Here is a 24,254-nt window from a genome sequence, read left to right as displayed (position 1 = left end):
TGAACTATATTAAAATATATATGAATAAATCAAATTAGATATATATAGACTCAAATGATACAGACACAAAAAAAAGATTATTTATTGAATCACAAGTTATGTTACCAGTATTTCCCCCTGATGAAAAAATAGCTTAATACATAACCTACACACGTAGAATCCTTTTTCACTTAAGTAACATGGGTTCTTAACCCCATTTTTTTACAAAGTCGTTGTTCTTTTTTCTTTTTTCGTTTTGCTTGTCTTTTTAGAACCACAGTTGAGAATCAAATATGTCAATATGTACAATATAAGTAAGGTTCCAATTATGTTTATTTTATGTACATTAACTGTTGAATCATGTGACTCCTTATTGAACTCTGACATGGCTGTCATGTGGTGCATTCTCACCCAGATTCCAAATACTTACCTACATAAGAACTATTCCTGCTTCCCCTATGTACAAGTGATAGTTTCCTGATGAAGAACTAATTAATACTTCAAAATGTGTTAAATAAATCACTACTCTTTCATCAGCTTCTGGATTGACGTCTTCATACCTTCAGCTGTGCGGAATCACTTCACAGAAATCCTTCTGACACTAAGGACTTTAAAGTGTAAGACTTTTATGTGTTTCCATCTTATCTCTATAACTATTTCAGCACATTATATATTTCTGTTGTTTTCCTATTTTTTTGTATATTAACCCCTTTCTGACCTCAGACGGGATAGTACGTCCGAGGTCAGGTCCCCTGCTTTGATGTGGGCTCCGGCGGTGAGCCCACATAAAAGTCGCGACATGTCAGCTGTTTTGAACAGCTGACATGTGCGTGCAATAGCGGAATTGTGATCCTCTCGCCGCTATTAACTAGTTAAATGCCACTGTCAATTTCTGACAGCAGCATTTAACTACCGCTTCTGGCCGCGCATCCGGAAATGCGCTCCTTGCCGACCCTGTCACATGATCGGGGGTCAGCGATGCATCAGGATAGTAACCATAGAGGTCCTTGAGACCTCTATGGTTACTGATGCCGGCTTGCTGTGAGCGCCACTCTGTGGTCGGCGCTTATAGCAAGCCTGTAATTAAGCTACATAGGAGTGATCTGATGAATGCTGCCATGTGGCAGAGCCGATCAGGCTATGCCAGCTTCTAGCCTCCCATGGAGGCTATTGAAGCATGACAAAAGTAAAAAAAAAATGTTTACAAAATATGAAATAAATAAAAAAATATAAAAGTTTAAATCACCCCCTTTCGCCCCATTCAAAATAAAACAATAAAAATCAAATCAAATATACACATATGTGATATCGCCAAGTTCAGAATCACCCGATCTATCAATAAAAAAAAGGATTAACCTGATCGCTAAACGGTCTAGCAAGAAAAAAATTTGAAACGCCAAAATTACATTTTTTTGGTCACTGTGACATTGAATTAAAATGCAATAACGGGCGATCAAAACAATGTATCTGCACCAACATGGTACAACTAAAAATGCCAGCTCGGCACACAAAAAAATAAGCCCTCACCCGACCACAGATAACGAAAAAAGGAGACGCTACGGGTATTGGAAAATGGCACTTTTTTTTTTTTTTTTTAGCAAAGTTTTGAATTTTTTTTTACCACTTAGATAAAAAATAACCTAGACATGTTTGGTGTCTATGAACTTGTAATGACCTGAAGAATCATAATGGCTGGTCAGTTGTAGCATTTAGTGAACCTAGCAAAAAAGCCAAACAAAAAACACGCATGGGATTGCACTTTGTTTGCAATTTCACCACACTTGGAATTTTTTTCTTATTTTCTATTACATGTCATGGTAAAACCAATGATGTCTTTGAAAAGTACAACTCGTCTCGCAAAAAAGTAAGCCCTCACATGGCCATATTGATGGAAAAATAAAAAAGTTAAGGCTCTGGGAAGGAGGGGAGAGAAAAATGAGCACAGAAAAATGAAAAATCCCAAGGTCATCAAGGGGTTAAACAATCTGCTTTTTGCACATGCACCTTGTGACATCATGACATTTTTGCTCACTCGCACAGAACCTTCTCGGGCTTCATCAGAGTTGGAAGAGACCTGGGGATTTTCATCATGAAATGCATCAATGAGCAGATGCAGTGAGGACCAGACGGGTAATGGTGAGCAGTGAAGAGGTAAGCGATAAAGTGTGTATAATGATATTTTTTGTTTACATCTTACATTTATTATGCTTTGGGGTCTGCAGAGACCCCAGGTCATAATAAGAGACAATGCATTTGCTTTGAATAGCTTCTCATAAATCGAATTTCCATGGAAAATCTACACGAACAGCGGTAAATCAATCTGCTCATCACTGCAATCTGGCTATTAAGGGTAAAATAATAAATTCTACTGTGTATGTCATGCAGACAAAAGATACAGAAACTTCTTTGTACAAGTACAACAGATCTTGAGCAGAATGGTTTTATTTTTAGGACCAATATTTCTGGCTTATTGTGTGAGTTCTGTGAAAGTAAAGGTTATATATTTGATGATGAAAATGAACCTGCATTGTACTTGGGTTGACACTTTCTATACTTTGTAAAGATCTAAAAAGTTGAGAGACTAAAAAAATGTATTGTCTTGATGATCATAGTCATAATCTTGGATTTCATTGCAATTAAATGCATTTGTGAGAAAGTATTTAAATGTTCTGGGATGATAGTAGTGACGTTCATGTTTCATAACTACTCTGCTTCTAGCTAACCAAACAAACTTCTAAATATATTAAATTTTATGCTGATGAATGAGAGTAAAGTCATGTTAATATTCAAACTCTTTCAACTTTTTTTATCCAGGACAATTAATCACATTCTCTACAACCCATTAGTTTTGTCTGCTTATAATCTGCAGTTCTTTCCCTTTAACCAGACTTTAATTTGTTACAAGAGCAAAGAATTATGGTTCTACAGAACACTGCATGAAATAGAAATTTAATTAACATGCCTAATATCAAAATTAATTTAAGCTGGAGCAGTGAATTGTTTTATAGACAGCTTAGAAAGTAAATTATTGATTGGTTAATCAAAATCTCATCGTCCTCAATTATAGGATAACTGATTGTCATCATCTCTTTTACATGTCTACTCAAAATGATGAAAATAATCAAAACAGCCTATTTTGTCCAACTCTATGATAATAAATATTTTTTATCAAAATATCTGAAAGATATTTTTTTTTAAATTTTGATTGTTTTGAAAAAAAGTAATTTTCAATCTGATCTTGAAACATTCATTGATATACCTTATTTTTCGCTTTGTAAGATGCACTTTTTTCCCCAAAAACTTGGGGGGAAAATGGGGGTGCATCTTAGAAAGTGAACATGCATTACCGGGGGGTGTCCGGGTGTCTCTGTGTGCCCGGGGGTTGCTGGTCATTGCTGCGGGTGTCTCCGGGGCCCAGCGGTGCTGCATGGTTGTCCAGCGCTGCCCGATGCTCTGCCGACATTTTGCGACAGGCCAGAGCCCTGGCACTTCCACTTCCACCTGGGGCGGCTCATGCGCTCATGGTGATCTTGAGATCAAGATCTCGAGAGATGAGATTTCAGCGCATATGGAACCCTAGATGTGCCGGGGCTCTGGCCTGTCGCAAAATGTCAGCAGTGCCCCAGGCAGCACCGGACAATCACGCAGCACCGCTGGGCACCGGAGACACCTGCAGCAATGGCCTGCAACCACCAGGCACCCGAAGACACCCAGCAGCAGCACAAGAACCCCACAGCAGCACAAGATCCCTGCAGCAGCGCGCCACACATCGGAGCCCCCACTCATCCCTGCCTGGAGCATCACCCCACTCCTGCCTACTCCAGCAGTGACCCTTTAACCCCGCTTCACCGCAGCCACCATCCCTGGTAAGCAATAAGATGCGAGAATTATAAGAAGCACCACCAATTTATGAAAAAATATTTTTTTCTTATTTTTCTCCACAAAATTTGGGGTGCGTCTTATAATCCGGAGAGTCATAAAGTCCGAAAAATACAGTATATGCTATTAAAGATGTATTCATACTAGCATTATAGCGCTAATGACGTACTGTATAATTGAACTGTGATCAATTGGAAGTGGTGAAGAAACATAAATTCGAAGATAAAAACAAATATGTCTTTATGGGTATTTTTTTAAAATCTTTAAATGCCATTAGTAGAACTAGAATTTGCTCGTGTTGCTTTTTTTTTATATAATAAAATACTAATATGTTAGCAAAACCTTGAAAAGGCTGCAATTCACAAAAAGCCAGAAGAAAATGTTGCAAAACCTGTCAAGGAGTTGTTTATTAAAAAGTGTTCAAATAAATGTGATATGCCCCTTTAAATACATATTGTTAGGGTATACGTAACAATGTTTATGTTAGACTTAATTTAAGTATTTAAGTATGGGCTGCAACTTCATTTTTATGTGTGGGTCTCCTGCCCAACTTCCACACCTTCCTGTTTTCCTACTAGGCTGTTAGGTTTGGTCAAGAAATCATGGATGTTTGAATCCAAAATTAGTTGGAGTGCAGCTGGTCAGTGTGTAATAAAAGATATCCAGAGAATCCAGGGTATATGAAATGAGAGCGGTTTTATTTTCAACACATTTTGAAGTACTTTGAATTTCTTGATCACGAAAAAGCACAGAAAGTATTTGAATTCAGAACTATAGATTCAACTAACTGCTCCAGAAAACTCATTCCTCAGCTCTGTGCAGCATAAGAAAAATCTTGTAGACAAATAAGGATGATTTGACTCTTGTTTTTCAATAATTAAAAAACATAGAGTATGATGAATAAGTTGATACACACAGGAAGTAGTATAGTAGGCAGGTGCAACATTGTAAAGAGATTTATTAACAAGCTAAGGATGCTAAAGGAATAATGAGGAACTGAAATATAACATGGAATAGGTGACCATTGCAGTGACTGGCTCTGCTTATAAAATAATAGGAAGCATAGTCAGATAAAAAAAAACTCTGGTCTGTAAGCACGGAGTTCTGAGTGATGATGGCAAAATTCAGTGTTTAAGTGGTAATACTGACAGCTTGAACTTTAAAAAAAAATGGTTTAAATGTCAGACCAGTTGGATTATTTGACTCACTTGTCTACATGATATATCATCTACAAAACAAATCTGAGTATTATCTAATAGTGACTAACCTTGTAAACTTAAAAGCTATTGTTGCAGCAAAGGTTAAACTGAAACAATTGTTTCGTGATTTTCAGTAGACATTGTTTAACTGTCTTCATCTGCGTAATAGCATTTCATGGACGCTGAAAGTTACAGATTTGTAATTAAAACTGAAAGAAACTGCAGTAACTTTTCAACAAAAAAGTGTCATCACTGTAAATGTGAAGAGTAATTAGAAATTACAATTGTTTCAAAGAAATAATTGCTTTAAATTGCCTTTACCGCATTTATAATTTACTGTGCAAATTTGTAAGAAGGTAAAATGTTTTTTTCTTTCATTTTTTGCTTTTCCCAATTTTCAGAAAGTTTATGATAAATATTAGGAGAGTAAACTAATTTAACAATAATAACTATTAAAGATGAGCAGATTTATCTGATTTGAATCAAATTAAGGTACAATTTCTTGAAATTTGTAGATTCCGGTGAACAATTAGCGATTCACTTCATGAGGATCTTCCCCTCATCTGAGAGAATCGGATCACATTATGCTCACACTTGGATCAAACTCTGGTCAGAGTGTGATTTGCGTAATCGACCTAGCTTTAGCATTAACTATCAGTTTTTATAAGGCTTTCCAGAACAGAATGCTCCCTATTAAAAAGCATTAGTCAGTGCTTTTCCAGTAAACAGGGCCATACTGAAAGCTTCCCTGAGTTCTGTCCTATAGACAGTGTTCCCTAAAGATCCCTATAATAAAAAGATTGATACAGATATGGCCACCAAAATATGCCATAGTAAAACGTAATACAAATTGTCCCTCCAAAGTGCATCATAGTTCCTCACCCCACCATGACCATATATTATTAGCACATACATTGGGGACATAATGCAACCATACCGAATATATTAATATTTCATAAACAAGTCCATTTTATAAGTAATACTTTTAAATAATAGTTATTCAGCTGCTAAATGACAAATATAATGTTACTTAACAAAACTCATTATACTAAAACCAATATGCCAATAATAATTCTACTATGCATTGGCAAAAAAATACTGCCACATAATGTCCAAAGATTGCCATCACATAAAGTATGAAACTAGTTACCATGAGTGCTGGGACCTTTTTCTCATCTGAAAATATCTACCATCTTTTTACTGAAAAAAGCCAATTTACCAAAGCCAATATTACCAATAATATCACATATAAGGGAAAAAAAATAATACCAATCCACCAAGACTGTATTTTACTAGCACACAGTGGGGTATAAGGGGTAAGGTTTCTCCTTATGGAGAGTGACATACCAGCTCTGGCTTGTCAAGGTAAGGAGGCTTATTCACCATCCAATGCTCCTCTGGCAAATTTTATATGCAAATCGCCTCTTCAGAGAAAAAGAGAAGCCCCACTGTGCCACAGACCAGACTATACTGGAAGGGGTATGACTAAGCAGCTACCTTGGTGTTTTCTGGAGCCTCTGATGGTGGTCCCACTCAAGGGCGATGTCTGGCTGTGGCAGCTGATCCCACTGAGGGACTGTACACTAATAACAGGTGCGGGCAAACACAGACAGGCAGAACGGGTACTCTGGCGGGCATGGCTGGCAGTCTTGAAAGGTGGGAATGGCTGGCACTCTTGGTAGGCAGGCGAGCACATCTGGCACTCTTGGTAGGCAGGCTGGCACAGCTGGCACTCTTGGCAGGCAGGCGGGCATGGCTAGCGGGACTGGAACTGGTTCGGGTAGGACAGGAACATAAGCAGGTACGAGTGGGAAAAGGGAGCAGGTAGGAACCAGTTCAGACTGGTAGGACAGGAATCTGGAGGACCTAGTACAGACTAAAGGGACAGGAACAGCAGGGAGTGGAGTGGGAGCATAACAGTACCGCCGGATGTGGAGCAAAGCAGAACAACAGGGTGCGGTGCAGAGCAGGACAGCGGAATGTGGAGCAGAGCAGAACCACAGGATGCGGAGCAGAGCAGAACTGCAGGATACAGAGCAGAGCAGAACTGCAGGATGTGGTGCAAATTAGAGTTGCAGGATGCAGATCAGAACAGCAAGGTGCACAGCAGAGCAGAAATGCAAAGTGTGCAGCAGAGCAGCACCGCAGAATGTAGAGCAAAGAGGGGAACCACAGGTTGCGGAGCAAAGAGCAGAGCCAAAGGATGCGGAGCAAAGAGCAGAAGGAATGACCACAAGGAAACACAAAGTGGGATAGGGAAGGCTACAGACATAGATGCAAACGGACACAAGAATAGGACCTAGTTCAGAAAAGGTCAGGTACGGGAACAGGTTCAGGACAAGGATTCAGGCCTGGGCATACAGCCCCCAGGGAGGCAGAAATGAGACACAAAGACAACAGATACGAGCCTGGGTATGCAGCCCCCAAGGGTGGGGAAAAGACACACAGAATCGGGTCTGGGTATGCAGCCCCCAGAAAGGTGGAAAACAGGACCGGACCTGGCAACTCAGAAGCAGGACACTAACTGAGAAAGTTCATTGCTCAGGCATCCCTCTATGGGTGGGGATGAACTAAGTACCTGAGACCTCTTGGAAATTGGATGGGGACACCTTAGGAAGGTGCACATTGTCTCTGCGAGAACCAGGAAGTCCCGGGGTTGCCACCCTAAGCATACAGCCAGGAAGTATGCAGCAAGCATGGACATGAGGCCCAGAGCAAGGATCAGACAGAGGACAGAACTCACAGCATGGCCCGGAGTGGTGAGTAAGATGGGAGATGGGAAGCCATGCAGTGATGCCGGCAGTGATGTTACACCCAGTACATGACAATCATCGATGTTACTGAGAGATACCTATGTTACAAGACCAACAGGAGAGGCTCACCCTCAGTACTCTATATGGACTGTATGAATCATGTGTCATGCCCTTTGGCAAGAGAAATTCTCCATCCATTTCCCTGCAATTAGTCAACCAGATGCTCAAGGACTAAAAGGGTTTATTGTTGTTTACTTGGATGACATTGCAGTCTATAGTCCTACCTGGTGCATTGGGAGCAGGTTCTCAGGTGAGTCTAGGGCTCTGGTTTGACTATAAGTCCAGGAAAATGTCAGATAGCCATGATGGAGGTGCAGTACCTAGGTCACCGAGTGGGTGGTGGAACTCTACAGCAAGAGCCCGGAAGGTTGATGTTTTTAACTTCTGGCCTACCCTCATAACCAAGAAGCAGGTGATGTCCTTCTTATGTATGGCAGGTTACTATGGGAAGTTCTTCCCCAACTATATTGTCCTTTCTCTCTGATGGCCCTCACCAAATAGAAGCTACAGCAAACAGACAACTGGATGGCTGACTGAGCAGTCCTTCACAGCACAAAAAGCTGGTCCCTGACTTCACCCAGCAGTTTGTACTTCAAACATATTCCAGTGCATTTTGCCTGGGTGCCATGCTCAGCCAGGTAAATGAGGAGGGGACAAACTATCCGGTAATGTCCATCTTACACCGGTAAATAGCTTATGCCACTGTGAAGAAGGAGCTTCTCACTAGAGTGTGGGCTCTGCTGAAGCTACAGCCCTAATAATACAGGTGAAACTTCATCATAGTGACAGATCACAACCCTCTCAGATGGTTGCACCAGGTGGCCAGTGACAGTGGTAAAATACTGTGGTGGAGCTTGGCCTGGCAGCAGGGCCGGCGTCAGCACCCGGCACACCCGGGCAAGTGCCGGGGCTCTGAACAGGTGGGGGGCCCACTCGCCATCAGGGACACTGGCACACTATAGTGCCAGCCCCCACGAGTGGACCCCCCGCCTGCTTCGGGCCCCGGCACTTGCGATACTTACCTCTCCCGGTTCCAGCGCTGCAGAGTCTTCCATCCTCTGACTGTGACGTTCATATCACCAGTGCGTGCCCTCTGCCTGAGCAGTCGCAGCACAGAGAGCAGGAAGAAGCCGACAGTGAGGAGTCCAGAGCAGAGCAGCGTCAAGCAGCGAGAGGTGAGTATTTCATTTTTTTATATTTGGAGCAATATATGGAGACCATCAGAAGGGGCCCATATATGGAGCATTATATGGGCTAATTCTATATGGAGTATCTTATGGGGCCAATAATATAGGGCAAATCTTATGGGGCCAATTCTATAGGGGGCATTATATGGGGACAATTTAATATGGGGCATCTTATGGGGCCAATTCAATATGGAGCAGTATATGGGGCCAATAATATATGAAGCATCTTATGGGACTAATTATATATGGTGCATTTTATATGGCCAATTATACTTGGAGCATTACATGGGGCCCATTATACATGGAGCATCTTATGGGGCCAATTATTTTTGGAGCATTAAATGGGACCCATTCTGTAAGGAGTATTATATGGGGCCCATTCTATATGGAGCCCATTCTGTATGGAGCAATATATGGGACTCAGTATACTGTATGAGGCCAATCATATACTGCATGGAGCATTATATGAGGCCCATTATATATGGAGCAATAGATGGGGCCCATCATATACTGTATGGAGAATTATATGTGGCTCACTATACTGTATGGTGCATTATATGGGGTCAATTCCGTGTGGAGCAATATATGCGGCTCATTCTGTATGGAGCACTCTGTGGTGCCCATTATACTGTATGGAGCATTATATGAGGTTCATTATTCTGTATGGAGCATAATATTGGGCTCATTATTCTGTTTGGGGCAATATATGGGGCTCATTATTCTGTATAGAGGACTATGTGGGGCCAATTATACTGTATGGAGCACTATATGGGGCCATTATACGGTATGGGGCAATATATGGGGCTCATTATTCTGTATAGAGGACTATACTGTCCAGTTTCTGAGCTAATGTAGAATGTACAATAGATATCACTCATGTAAAGTAAGAAGTAAGTGAAATCTTTGGCATTGTACTATACCTATATTTCTCTGCCGTACCGGTGCATTATGAATTGTGGTATGTGTTAAAGGGGCCCACCGGGACTCTTTTGCCCAGGGCCCATGAAAACCTGGAGCCGGCCCTGCTTGGCAGTACCTTTTTACCATTCAGCACAAAAAGGATAATGAACATGACAACACTGGAGGGTTGTCCTGCCAGGAGGAAGTAGATGAGCTAGGCTTGGGAGACAATCTTTAACTTGATCTACCATGCAATCTCTAAAAGGGGTTGTGTTATAGATATGATTGCAAATTTATAAGAAGCTTAATAATTAACCAAGAGTTTGTAATCTAACCAGTTACCTTCACATGCCCCCCCCCCCCATGTGCAACACACCATTTATAGAAATGATGCATGATGCAATGATATAATTAATAGGAAAGTCATATTTTGGAATGTGTGATGAAATGGCGAACGCAAAGCATGGTTTCACCTCGTTGGACAATGGCTGGCATGCCGTCTACTGGATATCAGCGAGATAGATGAGAACATTTAAGCCATGTCTCCTATTTATAAACATATAACGTCAAGATAAAAAAAATGATGATGTCTCCCACCAGGAACTTTCAGGAGCTGAGATTTTGCAAAAGTGGAAAATCTCATAATCTCTTAAGACTAAGACACATCCTAAAGTTCTCTGAAGTCCAGACCTGTTATAAGTCACCAGACGGAAGGTGTGTGAGTGTTACTTATGCTAATAAAAATCCCATGCCAATTATGATCCGTGTTCAATGCCAGGAAGATAAATTGCTATGAAGGTTTGACCAATGTTTTCACCGGACTTCTTCCCTCCGTAAAACTGCGCAATTTTCATGACCAAATTTAATAAATTTAATTGTTGTTCCTTTTTGTTTTAAATAATTGTGTATGCTGTATTGTTTTGTCCCTTTTGTAGAATATTTTCTATGTATATTTTTACAAACACTGCCTATCTTTCTGGATTAAATATAAAGTTTCTTAGCTTTATTTCTCTTGCTCTGAAAACCACACCCTGGAAGCCATGGGCTACCTGTGTAACAAGTATCCAATTGGCCTGTGTAAATGATTTGTGGTGGAAGGTAGTAGATGCTTTGTTATTGCGGAGTTGGCTGTGACCATACCCGGGTATATACATTTTATTAATATGTTGGAATTGTAGGTGTATATACCAGACACTCATTGCAATTTCCCTAATAACTGGTCTAGCAGTTGTGGTCTCAACCATCACTCATAAGACAATTGCATAATTGTCCTGAGGATTGGAGGCAGTGGAGTTCCATTCCTTTGATGAAAGGATAACAGTGGGTGGATCTGTGAGACTCCCCGGCTGTGGATCTTTGATTCTCAATGAATAGTAATTCCTTTTGATCTCCGTACAATTGTAAAACTCCCCCACAGTACAGGGATAATATACATAGTGATAATAAAGTAAATTGATAATGTACACATTGATGTCACAGTAATGAGATAAGCAGTAATGTCTCTATACAGGAGTATTAAACATAGAGATGTCACAGTACAGGAACAATAAATACAAAAAAGTCACAGTACAAGAATGATACACACTGAAATATAACAACATAAAACAATGAGGTTACAGGGGTGGCACAGGGATAATTCACAGAGCAAAGTCATTGTATACCACTAATCACAGTGGTGTCACAATGGAAAGGATCATACATACTTCGGTGTCATAATACAGGCATAATAAATTCATTGATGTCACAGAACAGGGATAATAAACACAGTGATGTAATGTTGATTGTTAAAGAGTTAAATTTGTGTTAGATCTAAGCACATATTTCCCTATTTGTGATGAGCGAATATTCTCGTTACTCGAGATTTCCTGAGCACGCTCGAGTGTCCTCCGAGTATTTGTAAGTGCTCGGAGATTTAGTTTTCCTTGCAGCAGCTGAATGATTTACGTCTGTTAGCCAGCTTGATTACATGTGAGGATTCTCTAGCAACCAGGCAACCCCCACATGTACTTATGCTGGCTAGTAGCTGTAAATCATTCAGCTGCGGCAATGAAAACTAAATCTCCGAGCACTTACAAATACTCGGAGGACACCTGAGCTCGGAAAATAAATTAGAAAATAAAAAGATAGTATAAACTCACCAAATCTTCACTTTAAAGCAGCATGAATGATACTCACCATCCCTATGCGTATCGCTATCAACTGTAGCTTCGTCAGGGGAAGAAGATTTTGGTGAGTTTATACTATCTTTTTATTTTCTAACTATATCACCATAACCTCTGGGTGACACATGTTATATTGGCATTGCATGTAATGATCAGGATTCAAGTCCATAATTCTTTTGTAAGTAGACTATAACCCTGCTGATCTATACTATATTTAGTGTATGCTTTACTTCTGCATAATATTCATAACTATATAATAACGACTTATGGGTGGTTTAATTATGGGATAGTATGCCTTCATCCGTTATTTAATCATAAAGCATTATCAGGTAGTATCTCTATCTTGATAGACTATATTTTGGCTGCCATATGGTGCTTTGAATCCTTGTATTTGTTCTAAGTGTTTTTAAATGTTCTTATTATGTATGTGCACTTTCTTTTGCTATCAATAAAGCTATTTTCTATATTGCTACCGGTTGAGTGCACTATTTTTATACCTTCTTTTTTTCTTCCTTTTATACATTTCATGTTTTTTTCTCCTGACACCAATGTTTTTTTATGTAACCAAAAAATTACCGCACACTCTGACTCGATTTGATGCAAAAAAAGTGTTCAATAAGTTTATTACAAATAAAGAAGAAAAGTTGCCATGGAAAAAAACAGAAGCACAATGAATTCAGATTGGACCAAACCCAACGTTTCGACCCACAAGGGTCTTATTCATGGGGTTACTGTTAGGGTTAAGAGCTGCAATGCTGCCGTATATAATGCAGTATAGTGTACTAGAAGGGAGGTAGAGAGTCCACTCTGCCAAAAAGGTGAGGCAGAATTAAAAGTGCTGGACCTGAATTGTCCTTGTGCCAGGGTACATTTGTGCCCAGTATAATGGGACGTACTGGGGGGATGTGGGATATTATATGTCCTGGCTCCTGGTATGCTGCTATATCCTGATGTGCTGGAGTGTAGGAGCGTGTTTTTTTAGGCATTCCCACAGTTTTGGAGTGTTGCAGTTCCAGATGGAAGATGAAAATGGCTGAAGCAGAAGTGGCATGTTTGTCGTCATGTAAATAACACCATCATGTTATGGCTCCCCAAGCTGGTTGGGGCATTGTGTCCCTGAATGTCAGATTAATTAGATCCAAATCCAGGAGCCCAATCATCCTAGATTATATCAAACAGATGAATGCTCATATCTTTTGTCTTCAGGTATGTGGTATTGAGGACTCTCCAAGCGATAAGGACTGACCTTACGGACAGCATGTATGGTCCGACTCGTGTGTTAATAGGAATTATGGGGTAGAGATATTATTGGGTAACAGGGAGATTAGTTTACATAGTTACACGGTGGTAGAAGTGGGTAGATGTATAATTGCATATGTTAGCTATAGGGGATGGTGGGCTAGAATTATTAATGTGTACTGTCTATCGGGAAAGGACAGAAAAAAGGAGCAGCTGGCTCTTTTGGAAAAATAAGCTTTTTTCTTCCGGGAAAAATGCCTACAGTTTTAGTTAGAGACTTTATTTGCAGCACAGAAGGGACTCATGACATATCTGGTAAAAAAGTTATCCAATCTTATTTCTGATTTTTCCCTTCTAGATGCTGCTGCTCTGAAATTTGGCATCCCACCAACATACCATGCTGATAGGGGTGGTATTGCATAGAGGATAGATAAAATGTTGTTTTCCAAAAATATGTTGTGTATGAATTTTGAACAAAATGTTTGGGAGGTGTGTTTAGTGCGATTGATGACCGTGTGTATAGGGGTGTGTCATGTCATACTTACTAAATCAGCATGCCCTGGGTCTGCCTGCTCTGCCCAATGCGTGTCGCTGCCTCAAAATAAAATTATGGCATGACAACATACTAGCACAGTCCATATTTACTACTCTTTGACAATGGTGCGGTTTTTCATGGCCTATTCTTGCATGTGACTATATTTGGCCTATTTTTGCCTTGCTGTTCTGTGATACAAATAATTGATATGTTTACATGCATGTTTTATATTTATAAGTGCCATTGTTGTAACTGTATATGTATATTGGTATTAACTTCATACATGGCATTTTTTGATTACTAATTTATATATTTGTATATTTTTTGGCTCTTAGGAGTGTGCTCCCCAGTCCAGGACCTGAAAATTATACCTTTACTATTGTCTTATTTACTAGTTTAACCCCTTTACCCCCAAGGGTGGTTTGCACGTTAATGACCGGGCCAATTTTTACAATTCTGACCACTGTCCCTTTATGAGGTTATAACTCTGTAACGCTTCAACGGATCCCAGTTATTCTGACAATGTTTTATCGTGACATACTGTACTTCATGATAGTAGTAAAGTTTCTTTGATATTACCTGCATTTAATTGTGAAAAAAACAGAAATTTGGCCAAAATTTGAAAAATTTCACAATTTTCCAAATTTGAATTTTTATACAATTAAATTACAGAGATATGTCACAGAAAATACTTAAAAAGTAACATTTCCCACATGTCTACTTTACATCAGCACAATTTTGGAACCAACATTTTTTTTTGTTAGGGAGTTATAAGGGTTAAAAGTTGACCAGCAATTTCTCATTTTTACAACACCATTTTTTTTAGGGACCACATCTCATTTGAAGTCATTTTGAGGGGTCTATATAATAGAAAATACCCAAGTGTGACACCATTATAAAAACTGCACACCTCAAGGTGCTCAAAACCACATTCAAGAATTGTATTAACCCTTCAGGTGTTTCACAGGAATTTTTGGAATATTTAAATAAAAACATTTTTACACAGAAAATTTAATTCAGCTCCAATTTGTTTTAATTTACCAAGGGCAACAGGAGAAAGTGGACCCCAAAAGTTGTTGTACAATTTGTCCTGAGTACGCCGATATCCCATATGTGGGGGTAAACCACTGTTTGGGCGCATGGCAGAGCTCGGGAGCGAAGGAGTGCCATTTGACTTTTCAATGCAAAATTGACTGGAATTCAGTTGGGATGCCATGTTGCGTTTGGAGAGCCCCTGATGTGCCTAAACATTGAAACCCCCCACAAGTGACACCATTTTGGAAAGTAGAGCCCATAAGGAACTTATCTAGATGTGTGGTGAGCACTTTGACCCACCAATTACTTCACAGAAGTTTATAATGCAGAGCCGTAAAAATAAAAAATCATATTTTTTCACAAAAATGATATTTTTGCCCCCAATTTTTTATTTCCCCAAGGGTAAGAGAAGAAATTGGACCTCAAAAGTTGTTGTGCAATTTGTCCTGAGTACGCTGATACCTCATATGTGTGGATAAACCACTGTTTGGGCACATGGCAGAGCGCGGAAGGGAAGGAGCGCCATTTGACTTTTCAATGCAAAATTGACTGGAATTGAGATGGGACGCCATTTTGCGTTTGGAGAGCCACTAATGTGCCTAACCATTGAAACCCCCCACAATTGACACCATTTTGAAAAGCAGACCCCCTAAGGAACTCATCTAGATGTGTTGTGAGAGCTTTGAACCCTCAAGTAATTCACTACAGTTTATAAAGCAGAGCCGTGAAAATAAAAATTATTTTTTTTCCCACAAAAATTATTTTTTAGCCCACAGTTTTGTATTTTCCCAAGGGTAACAGTGTAAATTGAAGCTCAAATGTTGTTGTCCAATTTTTCCTGAGTATGCTGACACCCCATATGGGGGGAACCACCGTTTTGGTGCATCGGAGAGCACGGAAGGGAAGGAGCGCCATTTGGAATGCAGACTTAGATGGATTGGTCTGCAGGCATCACATTGCATTTGCCGAGCCCCTGATGTAACTAAACAGTAGAAACCCCCATAAGTGACCAAATATTGGAAACTAGACCCCCAAGGAACTTATCTAGATGTGCTGTGAGAACTTTGAACCCCCAAGTGTTTCACTACAGTTTATAACGCAGAGCCGTGAATATAAAAAATCCTTTTTTTTCCACAAAAATTATTTTTTAGCCCCCAGTTTTGTATTTTTCCAAGGGTAACAGTGTAAATTGAACCCCAAAAGTTTTTGTCCAATTTGTCCTCAGTACGCTGATACACAATATGTGGGGGGAACCACCGTTTGGGTGCATCGGAGAGCACGGAAGGGAAGGAGCGCCATTTGGAATGCAGACTTAGATGGGTTGGTCTGCAGGCATCACATTGCATTTGCAGAGCCCCTGATGTAACTAAACAGTAGAAACCCCCCATAAGTGACCAAATATTGGAAACTAGACCCCCAAGGAACTTATCTAGATGTGTTGTGAGAACTTTGAACCCCAAGTGTTTCACTACAGTTTATAACGCAGAGCTGTGAAAATAAAAAATCCTTTTTTTTTCCACAAAAATTATTTTTTAGCCCCCAGTTTTGTATTTTTCCAAGGGTAACAGTGTAAATTGAAACCGAAAAGTTATTGTCCAATTTGTCCTGAGTTCGCTGATACCCAATATGGTGGGGGGAACCACCGTTTGGGCGCATGGCAGAGCTCGGAAGGGAAGGAGCGCCATTTGGAATGCAGACTTAGATGGATTGGTCTGCAGGCGTCACGTTGCATTTGCAGAGCCCCTGATGTAACTAAACAGTAGAAACCCCCCATAAGTGACCTCATATTGGAAACTAGACCCCCAAGGAGCTTATCTAGATGTGTTGTGTGAACTTTGAACCCCCAAGTGTTTCACTACAGTTTATTTATAATGGCAGAGCCGTGAAAATAAAATTATTTTTTTACACAAAAATTATTGTTTAGCCCCCAGTTTTGTATTTTCCCAAGGGTAACAGGAGAAATTGGACCCCAAATGTTGTTGTCCAATGTGTCCTGAGTACGCTGATACCCCATATGTTGGGGTAAACCCCTGTTTGTGCACATGGGAGAGCTTGGAAGGGAAGGAGCACTGTTTAACTTTTCAACGCAGAATTGGCTGGAATTGAGATCGGACGCCATGTAGCGTGTGGAGAGCCCCTGATGTGCCTAAACAATGGAAACCCCCCAATTATAACTGAAACCCTAATCCAAACACACCCCTAACCCTAATCTCAACTGTAACCCTAACCACACCCCTTACCCTGACACAACCCTAACCCTAATCCCAACCCTATTCTCAACCGTAAATGTAATCCAAACCCCAACCCTAACTTTAGCCCCAACCCTAACTTTAGCCACAACCCTAACTGTAGCCCTAACCCTAACCCTATCCCTAGCCCTAACCCTAGCCCTAAATCTAGCCCTAACCCTAGCCCTAAGGGTACGTTCACACAGGACTTTTTTGCTGCTTTTTTTTGCTGCTTTTTTTTATGCTAATTTAGGTGCGTTTTTTTGGTGCGTTTTTGGTGCGTTTTTTTGGGTACGTTCACACAGGACTTTTTTGCTGCAGATTTTTGCTGCAGATTTTTGCTGCTTTTTTTATGCCAATTTTCAGCTGCTAGGACACCTCACAATGGCTCTTCACACCTTACTACCAGGAACTCCCTCACAATAGATCACAATCAGGACACCTCACAATGGCTCTTCACACCTCACAATGGCTCACAATGGCTCTTCACACCTCACTACCAGGAACTCCCTCACAATAGATCACAAACAGGACACCTCACAATGGCTCTTCACACCTCACAATGGCTCACAATGGCTCTTCACACCTCACTACCAGGAACTCCCTCACAATAGATCACAAACAGGACACCTCACAATGGCTCTTCACACCTCACAATGGCTCACAATGGCTCTTCACACCTCACTAACCACACCCCTAAGCTCTTGGCTGTGAGATCCCTTCCTGCTGGCCATGATTTTCTGCACAAAAAACGCAGCAAATAATGCTACATGCGTTTTTTCAGCGTTTTTGCAGCGTTTTTTTCATCACCCATTCAAGTCAATGGGTGAAAAAACGCTGCAAAAACGCAGCAAAAACGCTGAAAGAAGTGACATGCCCTATGTCCAAAAAAAGCAGCAAAGCAGAAAAAACTGATCAAACAAAAAACCAACGTGTGTGCATGAGATTTCTGAAATCTCATAGGCTTTACTGGTACTGTAAAAAGCAGCTGAAAATTAGCATAAAAAAAAGCAGCAAAAAAAAGCAGCAAAAAAGTCCTGTGTGAACGTACCCTAACCCTAACCCTAGCCCTAACCCTAACCCTAATGGGAAAATGGAAATAAATACATTTTTTTAATTTTTTAATTTTTTGTAACTAAGGGGGTGAGGAAGGGGGTTTGATTTACTATTTATAGCGTGTTTTCTAGCGGATTTTTGATTGGCAGCCGTCACACACTAAAAGATGCTTTTTATTGCAAAAAATGTTTTTGCATTACCACATTTTGAGAGCTATAATTTTTCCATATTTTGGTCCAAAAAGTCATGTGAGGTCTTGTTTTTTGCGGGACAAGTTGACGTTTTTAATAGTAACATTTTCAGGCATGTGACATTTTTTGATCGCTTTTTATTCCGATTTTTGTGAGGCAGAATGACCAAAAACCAGCTATTCATGAATTTCTTTTTGGGGGGGTGTTTATACCGTTCCGCATTTGGTAAAATGGATAAAGCAGTTTTATTCTTGGGGTCAGTACGATTACAGCGATATCTCATTTATATCTTTTTTTATGTTTTAGCGCTTTTATACGATAAAAACTATTTTATAGAAAAAATAATTATTTTGCATCGCTTTATTCTGAGGACTATAACTTTTTTATTTTTTTGCTGATGATGCTGTGTCGTGGCTTGTTTTTTGCGGGACAAGATGATGTTTTCAGCGGTACCATGGTTATTTATTTCCGTCTTTTTGATTACATGTTATTCCACTTTTTGTTCGGCGATATGATAATAAAGCGTTGTTTTTTGCCTCGTTTTTTTTTTTTTTACGGTGTTCACTGAAGGGGTTAACTAATGGGACAGTTTTATAGGACGGGTCATTATGGACGCGGCAATACTAAATATGTGTACTTTTATTGTTTTTTTTTGTTTAGCTAAAGGAATGTATTTATTGGAACAATATTTTTATTATTATTATTATTATTATTATTTATTTAGGATTTTTTTTTTTGTACACATGTAATATTTTTTATTTTTACTTTGCCCCAGGGGGGGCATCACAGTAAAGTGACAGATCACTGATCTGACACTTTGCTGTGCACTGTGATCAGCGATATGACATGCACAGCAGGGAGGCTTCCCGGCGCCTGCTCTGAGCAAGCGCTGTGAAGCCACCTCCCTGCAGGACCCGGATGCAGCCCCGTGGCCATTTTGGATCCGGGGCCTGCAAGGAGGAGACACTCGGTACAAGGTGAGCACATCGCCTTGTACCAATCGTCTCAGGGAAGCATGCAGGGAGCCCCCTCCCTGCACGATGCTTCCCTGTACCACAGGAACACTGCGATCATGTTTGATCGCAGTGTGCCGGGGGTTAATGTGCTGAGGGCGGTCCGTGACCACTCCTGGCACATAGTGCCGGATGTCAGCTGCGATAGTCAGCTGACACCCGGCCGCGCTCCCCCCGTGAGCGTGGCTGATCGCGCTGGACGTACTATTTTGTCCTTGGGAAGTAAGGCCCACCCCACATGGACGGAATAGTACGTCCAATGGCAGAAAGGGGTTAACATCACCCTACACTTATTTTATGGTCCTGCACATTGGAGGCCACTTCCTTTTTGAGCCCTTTTTTTATTATTATTTTTTCTACTTATTATGCATATTGTTTCTGCCATGTATGTGGTATGTGGACTGTCTCAGTGAACATTCAATATTTTTTGTATTGTTTACACATTTCTTACTCACCTGCTCTGCACTGTCTTGCATGTCGCTCCATCAAAATGTAAAATGTTTTTAATTGTATTTTGCTGTCTAACTTGGCATTGTTGTTAATAAAGCCGCTTTTTTATATATCATCACCTTGTGTGCACTATACTTTGCGCTCTATCTTCTTATCTTCTTACGTTTTGGTCATGCATTGAGTAGCACCTGGCTAATTTGATTAGTTTCATTGGATTAAGAGGTACCCACTTTTTTCTTTCTATTTTCAGACTTTTAGGATTGCTACTTCCAATAGGTGGCGCTAGAGTTCTAGTCCGCTTCCTCTCTGACGAGACAATTTGCATATTTTCCAGAGGAGCATTGCAGTTTTAAGTCTACTCATCATCCTCTTCCTCTCTGAAGAGACATTTGATGAAAGGATATCAGTGGGCAGATCTGTGAGACTCCACAGCTGTTGATCTTTGATTCTCATTGCATAGTAATTCCATTGGATCTCCACACAATTGTAAAACTCCCCCTCAGTACAAGGATAATGTACAAAGTGATATTAAAATAAATGGATAATGAACACAATGATGTCACAGTCAGGAGATAAGAAGCCATAATTTCTCTATAGAAGATTATTAAACATAGAGATGTCACAGTACAGGAATAATAAATATAGCATTGTCACAGTACAAGAATGATGCACACTGAAATATAACAACACAGGGATAATGTCACAAAGAAGGAAGAAGGCGGCTGGGTTTCTTGTATCCGCGCTGACCACACAACGATGGAAATGTTCTTAAAAGCAAGGGAACCTTTGGTCCTGAGGAAGTGGCAGATTGCTACGAAACGCGTCGGCACAATAAAGCTTTTAAGAACATTTACATCGTTGTGTGGTCAACGCAGATACAAAAAACCCGGTCTTCTTCTTCCTTCTTTGTGACATTGGCATCCACGGGAGTCTGCAGCGACCACTGTTTCCTTTCATATCCTGCAAGGGGTTATGACCTATCACAATCTGTAAAGGTGAGTGCACTTACCACATATTGTCAACCAAATTATCACTTTTATCGCCCTATGTGCGCTCTCTTTCCTTAATTTCAACATAGGGATAATAAACAGTGATGATACACAGAGGGTACTGGGATAATACACAACCAATGAAAAAGACTATAAATACAGGCATAATAAATTCAGAGATGGGTGAACCGGATCACTGGGTGTTTGTCGAGCTGTTATGTGCATAAAAGCACAGAAAACACAGATTTTGTTCAGTGGTGAAATCATCACTGCCGGTCAGAGAGCTATGGTTCCAACGCTATCAAATAACAGAGTGAGCCAGCAGCTGTGATTGGAGGTATAAAGTTCACCTCCACTCACTGGTGTCAGCTGATGAGACTTCTGCACCCATGAGCCATCGCCTGCTGGCCGCTAATAACAGTGAGAGCAGGAGCGACTGATGGGAGTATGCATAAACTGGCTCCTGAGCAGTAAATAAATAAATTTAAGAAATTGTCATGGGTTCCCCTGTATTTTTGATAACCAGCCAGGCAAAACTCACAGCAGGGGGCTGCAAACCTCAGCTGTCAGCTTCAGCAAAGCTGGTTATCAAAAATAAAGAGGTCCGGACACCATATTTTTTAATTATTTAAATAAATAATTTTACAAAATGGCTTGCGATTTCTCCCACTTTTGACAACCAGCCTTGCTAAAGCAGAAAGCTGGGGGCTGGTATTCTCTGGCTGGCAAAGGGCCATGGATATTGGCTCCCCAGCCAGCCTTGCTAAAGCAGAAAGCTGAGGGCTGGCATTCTCAGGCTGGTAAAGGGCCATGGATATTGGCTCCACAGCCTGAAAATAGCAGCCCACAGCCACCCAAAAAAGGCACATTTATTAGGATCGTAGGGTCCCCAATTAAAGTGAATGGGGTCCAGGTTCAAGTTTAGGTCCAGGTCGGGGACGTGACAGACATCAGAATGTGAGTATGTACTTTTTTTTTTAACTTTTGCAGTGGTAACCAGGGTAAATATTGGGTTACTAAGCGCGGCCCTGCACTTAGTAACCCGATGTTTACCCTGGTTACCCGGGTGCTGCAGGGGGACTTCGGCATCGTTGAAGACAGTTTCAACGATGCCGAAGTCGTTCCCCTGATCGTTGGTCGCTGGAGAGAGCTGTCTGTGTGACAGCTCCCCAGCGACCACACAACGACTTACCAACGATCACGGCCAGGTCGTATCGCTGGTCGTGATCGTTGGTAAGTCGTTTAGTGTAACGGTACCTTAACTCCTTCCCTGTTACACTCAGAAACCTTGCTAATCTAATTAATATTCCTTGCATGCCTTCTGTCTCTTTCAGTAGTACCATTTGGAACACACGTCCAGCGCTTAACAAAGTCTCCTACATCCAATACTTTTTATTTTCAATTTTTTTTAACCTTCTGGCTCTTGCTGAAACCTGGATCAAGCAGTCAGACACCAACGCCGCTGCTGCTCTCATATGTGGCCTATACTTTTCTCATACCTCAAGACCTGACAACAGATCAGATGGAGATGTTAACCTACTCTTTTAAACAAAATGTACTCTTCATGTCATACCCCAGTACCCTTCCCTATCTTCCCTTCTTTTGAGGTAGACTCTCTCAGACTTTCCTAGGCCTTCTCCTTGTGAGTTTCGGGTGTGTATTACCGTCCGGGTCCTTCTGTCGTGTTCCTGGATTGCTTTGTCACCTGGCGTCCAAGCATTTTATCCTGTGATATCCCCACTCTGATCATGGGGATCTTTAACATACCCTTTGGCGATAATCTCTCCCAATCAGCTGCTCATCATTTATCTCTAACTTCTTCCTACAGCCTTTCACAGCTTACTAACTCTACTCTCCTATGCATGAAGATGGGAATACTCTGGACTTGGTGTTTTCCCAACTCTGCTCCGTGTAGGACTTCATTAACTCCCCTCTTCCACACTCTGACCACAACTTTCTTTCATTCTCTGTTAAGGATTGTTACCCCGCTCAGAACACCTCCACTTTCCACGCATATAGAAATATGCACTGTATTCCTAATAATTATGCAAATTGCATTTAAGTTTCATAAAGATTTAATTGTTTTGTTTTTCAAATAATCTCATGGATGATATTGTGTCTCAGGGCTCAATGGTTCACTGAAATCAATCTTAAACACATGTGGTAATTAGTTTTCCAGGTGATTCTAATTAAAAGAAAACTGCTTAAAAATGATGTTCCACATTATTAAGCAGGCCACAGGTTTCAAGCAATAAGGGAAATTAAAAGGATTTCTCTGCTGCTGAAAAGCGTTAAATAGTGCAATGCCTTGGACAAGGTATGAAAACATTAGATATTTCACGAAAACTTAAGAGTGATCATCATACTGTGAAGAGATTTGTGACTGAAACAGAGCACAGACAGAGTTCATGCAGATAAAGGCATAAAGAGGAAGGTTTCTGCCAGACAAATTCATTGGATTAAAAGAGCAGCTGCCAAATTACCATTACAAAACAGCAAACAGATATTTGAAGCTGCTGTTGCCTCTGAAGTCCCTCAAGGTGTAGGTTCTTTCAAAGGCTTGCTGTGGTGCATAAACCTACTATTCGGCCACTCCTAAACAGTATTCACAAGCAGATATGGTTGCAGTGGCCCAGACATACATGAAGACTAATTTTCAAACAGTCTTGTTTACTGATGAGTGTCGAGCAACCCTGGATGATCTAGATGGATTGAGTAGTGGATGGTTGATGGATGGCCACCATGTCCCAACAAGGCTGCGACGTCTGCAAGGAGGTGGAAGAGTCATGTTTTGGGCTGGAATAATGGGGAAACAGCTGTTAGGGCCCTTAACATTCCTGTAAGTGTGAAAATGACCTCTGGAAAGTATATAGAGTTTCTGACTGACAACTTTCTTCCATGGTATAAAAAGCAGAAACATTCCTTCAGGAGCAAAATCATCTTCATGCATGACAATGCACCATCTCATGCTGCAAAGAATAGTCTTTGGCTGCTATAGGCATAAAAAGAGATAAACTCATGGTTGCGCCACCATCTTCCCCTGACATCAACCCTATAGAGAACCTTTGGAATATCATCAAGCAAAAGATCTATGAGAGTGGGAGGCAGTTCACATCAAAACAGTAGCTCTGGGAGGTTATTTCTGACTTCATGCAAAGAAATACAAGCAGAAACTCTCCAAAAACTCACAAGTTAAATGGATGCAAGAATTGTAAAGGTGATATCAAAGAAGGTTTCTTTTGTTAACATGTAACTTGGCCTGTTAGGATGTTTTGGAGTTAAATAGCTTTTTTGTTCAGTGAATGTGACCTCCTAATACTGCAAATTCCACAAATGAGCATTTTCAGTTCTTGAAAACATCAAATGTTTCGAAATTCTACTGTGCCTAATAAATTGGAA

The sequence above is a fragment of the Ranitomeya variabilis genome, chromosome 4 (assembly GCF_051348905.1).
Source record: "Ranitomeya variabilis isolate aRanVar5 chromosome 4, aRanVar5.hap1, whole genome shotgun sequence".
Classification (NCBI taxonomy): Eukaryota; Metazoa; Chordata; class Amphibia; order Anura; family Dendrobatidae; genus Ranitomeya; species Ranitomeya variabilis.
Note: the sequence above shows the minus strand (reverse complement) of the source record.